Source organism: Antechinus flavipes, chromosome 2 (genome assembly GCF_016432865.1).
Source record: "Antechinus flavipes isolate AdamAnt ecotype Samford, QLD, Australia chromosome 2, AdamAnt_v2, whole genome shotgun sequence".
NCBI classification, from domain to species: domain Eukaryota; kingdom Metazoa; phylum Chordata; class Mammalia; order Dasyuromorphia; family Dasyuridae; genus Antechinus; species Antechinus flavipes.
Genome location: NC_067399.1, coordinates 186,182,627 through 186,189,192, shown reverse-complemented (window position 1 = coordinate 186,189,192; position 6,566 = coordinate 186,182,627).

Sequence of the window (6,566 nt, the reverse complement as noted above, 5' to 3'; positions counted from 1 at the left end):
TCTAGCCATATGAAAAGATGCTCCAAGTCATTATTAATCAGAGAAATGCAAATTAAGACAACTCTGAGATACCACTACACATCTGTCAAATTGGCTAGAATGATAGGGAAAGATAATGCGGAATGTTGGAGAGGATGTGGGAAAACTGGAACACTAATACATTGTTGGTGGAATTGTAAATACATCTAGTCATTTTGGAGAGCGATATGGAACTATGCTCAAAAAGTTATCAAACTGTGCATACCCTTTGATCTAGCAGTGCTACTACTGGGATTATACCCCAAAGAGATCTTAAAGAAGGGAAAGGGACCTGTGTGTGCAAGAATGTTTGTGGCAGCCCTCTTTGTAGTAGCCCAAAACTGGAAACTGAGTGGATACCCAGCAATTGGAGAGTGGCTGAATAAATTGTGGTATATGAATATTATGGAATATTATTGTTCTGTAAGAAATGACCAGCAAGATGATTTCAGAAATTCCTGGAGAGACTTATATGAACTGATGCTGAGTGAAATGAGCAGGACCAGTAGATCATTATACACTTCAATAACAATACTATATGATGATCAATTCTGATGGACGTGGCCATCTTCAACAATGAAATGAACCAAATCAGTTCCAATAGAGCAGGAATGAATTGAACCAGCTATACCCAGCAAAAGAACTCTGGGAAATGACTATGAACCACTACATAGAATTCCCAATCCCTCTATTTTTGTCTGCCTGCATTTTTGATTTCCTTCACAGGTTAATTGTACACTATTTCAAAGTCCGATTCTTTTTGTACGGCAAAATAACTGTATGGACATGTATACATGTATTATATTTAACTTATACTTTAATATATTTAACATGTATTGGTCAACCTGCCATCTGGGGAGAGGGAGAGGAAGAGGGGAAAAATTGGGACAAAAAGTTTTGCAATTGTCAATGATGAAAAATTACCTATGCATATATGTTGTAAATAAAAAGCTATAATAATAATAATAAAAAAATAAGCTACTTACAACATAGGTCTGGAACCCCAGCCTTTTAGAGTCTCCTTTGAACCCCAACAGTTTTTGTTTCCAAAAAGCAATTGGACAATAAATGCTAACTCAAAAATAGTAAGAGATAGCTAGGTGGGTACAGTGAATAGGGTCCTAGGCCTGGAGTCAGAAAGACCTGAGTTCAAATCAGGCCTCAGACACTGCTAGTTGACCCTGGGAAAGTCACTTAACTCAGTTGGCCTTAGTTTCTTCAGATATAAAATGAACTGGAGAAGGTAATGGCAAACCATTCCAGTATCTTTACTAAGAAAACTCCAAATTGGGTCATTAAGAGTCAGATAAGACTGAAATGACTATCCAACAATAGGAATGGTGATTGTTGATGCAAGGCCCACCTAGCTTTCCAGCTCTGTCTATTTATGCTATAGCCTCTTCACCTTTTCACCAAACCTTGCAGAACCGTAATTTAAAACCAGAAGAACATCAAAGACCATCTAGTCCAACTACTCATTTCACAGATGAGGCATTAAGAAGCCAGGATAAGGGAAGTGACTTAGCCCAGTGCCCACATATAAATGGCAAAGCTGGGGTTCAAATTCTGGTCTTCTGACTCCAAATCCTGCTGTGCTGTTGTCTCCTTTAAATGATGAGAGCCTCATCATTTTTGCTAGCTGAAGCAGAGGACATATATTATCAGCAATTTGTTGTCAATAAAAATATCCTGAAAATTCAAATATTTAATCATAAAAAACATATCCTATAGTGATGATAAGGTCCTGAGTAACTAGGTGGGGTGGCAGAGAAAGACTGAAGTACTTATAAAATTACTCCCTGAGGCAAACAGGGGAAAGCATCGATGGGCATCAGTTCAACCTTTTAGAGAATGGAATTCTATAGAGGTCATAGGTAGCCCCATCTTGCTATGTGCAGTCAGAAATCCAAGTAATGTCATATCACTGAGATTAAATTTCCCCTACAAATCTGTCTATAACCCATGCTATCTTTGCTGAACTCTTTTAAGTTAAGCCCATCACAGCACTCTGCCTCATTGGTATCTTTCCCATTACCCTTCTCCATGTCATATAGCATCTTTCCTCTCATCATCCCACCATGCCTCATATTATCTTTCTTCTTATAACTAACTCTTTCAGGGTATTATACTCTTTCATGGATATAGCCTGCCAGCTAAGGACATACTCTAACTTTATGGGGTGTTACCTTTATCCAGATTAATGGTAAGTTCCACAAGAGAACTTGTCTTTTCCATTGTTAATTGTCATATGCTCTCCCAAATCTTATTTCCAATGTACCATTCCTGGTGTCTATTTTATCTCTTCATTTTATCTGTGACTTCTTCTCCTAAATACACCTATATTTTTTGCCAAAGAGAATGGCCAAAGGGAATTCTTCACATTACCAAATGCCAACATTTCATGACATCATTTGGTGCTGATACATAAATCACATCAGTGATACTTTTTTTTTTTTTTTTTTTTTTGCTAAGGCAATTAGAGTTAAGTGACTTGCCTAGGGTCACACAACGAGGAAGTGTTAAGTGTCTAAAACCAGAACTGAACTCAGGTCCTCCTGACTTCAGGGCTGATGCTTTATCCACTGTGCTATTTAGCTGACCCAATACTTCTGTTTTCATGTATATCATTCACTATTGAAATAATATTGTAAGTGGAAAGAGTGCTAAACTTAGTGGTAATTAAAATTCTGATTCTACCACTTCCTAGCCATGTGATCTTACAAACATCTTTATATTTCTGAGCTTTAGTTTCTTATTCTCTAAAATAGAGATAATGGGAGGTGGAGCCAATATGCCAGAGTGAAGCCAAGAAGCTGCTTAAGCTTTCTCAATTTCCCTTGAAAACCACATGAAACCAAATCTCTGAACAGAATCTGATGGAATGATAGCACCCTCTAGTTCAAGATAGACTGGGAAAACTTCAAGAAAGGTCATTCTCATTGGGGTGAAAAAGGGACGTTCAGCATCTGGGAAAACTAGTGAGATCTTAATCCCAGCAGATCAGCAACTGAGACCATGGGTCCTGGCTTAGTAGTGGAGCAAACCAGTGAGACAGCCTCCAGCCTCAGCTCAGAAAATAAATTCTTGGAAACCAGACTATTTCCTGGAAAGAGGAGGCAAAAGTACTCCCTGAAAACATAAGAGGCCCTGTGCTCAAAGTCAAGATTTAGAGCTACACAGGAAGCTTGGGACAGTGCCCCCTTTACCTTAGGGGCAGAACTCAAGCATAAAAGTAAAAAAAAAAAAAAAAAAAAAAAAAAAGGAGGAAATACAAAAAAGAAAGAAAATGAAAAAAAAAAAAATAGAAAAGAACCTTGAACGTAGAAAGCTACTATAGTTGACAGGAAGGACCAAAACACCAACTCAAAAGAGGACAAAATGTCCACAGAGAAAATCTCAAAGAGACATATGAATTGGTCTTGGGCCCAAAAAGACTTCTTAGAAGTGCTCATAAAAGACTTTAAAAGGCAAATAAGAGGTAAAAGAAAAAATGAAAAAAAAAAAAAAAGAAATGAGAGGTATGCAAGAGAAAGTCAACAGCTTGGAAAAGATAAACAGTTTCTTAAAAAATACAATTGACCAAAAAAAAAAAAAAAATCAATAGATGCCCATTTATTGGGGAATGGCTGGATAATTTGTGGCATATGAAGATAATGAAATATTATTGTTGTATAAAAAATAAACAAATTGATTTTAGAAAGACCTGGAAAGATTTATAAGAACTGATGCTGAGTAAAATAAGCAGAATCAGAAGTACGTTGTATACAGTACATGCCATGATCAAACATGAAAGACTTGGTTCTTCTCAGTGATTCAGTGATCAAAGGCAATCCCAATAAACTTCGGATAGAAAATGCTATCTGCATCTAGAAAATGGAGATTGAATATAAATCAACATATGCTGTGTTCACTTCTTTTTTCTGTTTTTTTTTTTTTTTTGTTCTGATTTTTCTCTGTCAACAAAATTCATAAAAAAGGAGAGGGGACAATGGTGTGGAGAAAGAATCATGAAAAATTTCATCTGCAAAGGGGACTTAACAAAGGGGGATTAAAAAAATATTTGGATTTGGAGAAGAGGTAGTTCATATCACATGGCCACAATTTTGTCAGTAAAACATTTAAATTAGTCTTCCAGAGTATATAAAGCACTTTACATGCACTAATTCATTTCTAAAATATGAATTATAATAATACCTCTATCCCAAGGTTATTGTGAAGAACAAATGAAATAATATTTACATAGCACTTTGCAAACCTTAAAATAATATACAAATACTACTGTTTTATGATTGTTAGTAGCATCATTATTATCATTATCATTATTGTTTTAAATGCTGATATCCTCAACTAAAAGGATGGAGGAGTGAGAATTGTGGAAAACTTGAAGAGAAATTTCAAAGAAATTCTATGGATTATGGAATAGGGAATGAAACTAGGAAAGAGAAAAAAAAAGATGTTGCAATGAGAGTTTAGTTGAAGTTAGAAAATATAAAATTTGTAGTACAGCATAAAAGGATATTAAAAAAAAAAAAAACACCTTCCTAGTTTCTCTAGAAATATCAAAAAATATTTCACTAGTCTACAGAGATCTTATCCAATCTTATCTCTATAGGGAAGTAGGACAAAAGTCCTTTCTAAGAGAATTAGATTAAGAGTAATAATCAAATCATTGAACAAGAAATAATTTTTATTATATCATTACCTTCCCCAATTCTGAAATGACTGAGCTGTTAACTCTCTTAAGGTCAATTTTTTCTTCCCCAATTCCTGAATTGATGAAGCAACTATAATCCACCCTTCTCCATTCAGAAAACATGATATTGATTACAGGGAAGAAATAAGGAAATACTTAAGGATAGAACTGTGTGATGAGTGTTGGAGATGGGGAAAAGGGATAAGCATTTATTAAATACTTTTCATGTGCCAGGTACTGTGCTAAATGCTTTACAATATTTTCTTTTTTGATCCTTAGGACAGCCCTATTAGACATAGGTGCTTTTGTTACTCCTGTTTTGTGGTTAGAGATAATGAAGCAAATGGAGGAGACTTGTTTGGTCTCACATCACTGGTAATATGGCCACCTAACTGTTTCTATTGTTCTATAACAGCAACTACAAACTATATTTTAATATATTGTGATCTTTTCTTTTCTTTCTTTTTATTTTTGTTCAAGAGTCCAATAAATATAATCTAAAATCATCTTGTGGTAAAGAAATATGTCTGAGGACCTGGGGAGGACTGCCAGTTCAGACATCTCTCTCTTTAAGTAAGAAATTGTAAAGTCCAGGCTAGCTCTCTGGAGGCCTCAAGAACAGCCGGAGTCAGGATAAGTAAAAGTCCTTGGTGTTTAGGGGAGAAGTGAAGGAGACAGACAAACTGCCACAGGCTCTCCACCAACCTCCCTTCTCCTGATCCTGCTGCTAAGTGAAATTCTCTCCTTTCTTTCCCCTCCACCCCTTAATACTTACCTACAATTATCTGTATACACCAAACATTGAGCCAGCATGGAACAGTGAGAAGGAACATTTTCCCAAACATATGCTAATAGAATCATTGTGTAATAGATAATTAGCCTTAAGTGCTTAGTTAAAAAGCCAAGGTTCAAGCACACCTTTTAAGAGTTTCATACCTTCACATCTCCCAATTTCTTTTGTTTTAGAGCACAGGTAGTCACGCCATCCCTGACTTCTCAAGGAGGTGAGAATCCCCAAAGGAGGTGATCACACCCTCCAACTTCTCAGAAAAGGAGGTGAAAATACCAAAAAGGAAGTGATCATTCCCCCCCCCCCAACTCCCAACTTCTCAGGAAGGGAGGTGAAAGCACTAAAAAGGAGATGATTATGCCCTCCCTGACATCTCAGGAAGGGAGATGAAAAACACCAAAGGGAAGTGGGGAGTCAAGCCAGATATTGTTAGCAGATTTCTGGGCTGAAGGGTCTTACTAGAAACAGGTGTGCACAAACCCATCAGCATGGGAGGTATTGCACAAGCACATAGCAAAAAAGCACAGGCTAGCAATGATGACTCTCCCCACAGCCAGTGCAGGCTCAATGTGGTGTAACAAACATGAATTGTACATGCAAGTAGTGATATAACAAACAATATGAATTAGCATAATGTTGTAAAAGAGTTCCAGAAGTCCTAGAAGAAGGGTATGTAAACAAGAATCACACATATGCCTCTTTCAGCAGCCAAGAGATAGTCCAAAACCAATCTATTGTCCGCTTCACATGTCAGGGAATCCAATGATCCCCACAAGTTTTTGAAGTCCTGCAACAGTCTTTTTATGTGTTAGGGAATCCAATGATTCCTGCAGATTTTGAAGTTTTGAGATAGTCTTTTCATGTTTCAGAGAATACAATGATTCCTGAGGGTTTTCAAGTCCTACAACAATCTTATCATGTCTCAGAGAATCCAATGATTCCTGAGGGTTGTCAAGTCTTGCATCAGTGTCATTAACAATTTTTGATGTCCATGATTCAAACGCCATAACTGCCAGGCTCTTTCAGTGGTGGGCACACTCAGCGATGGAACCACCTGATATTTCT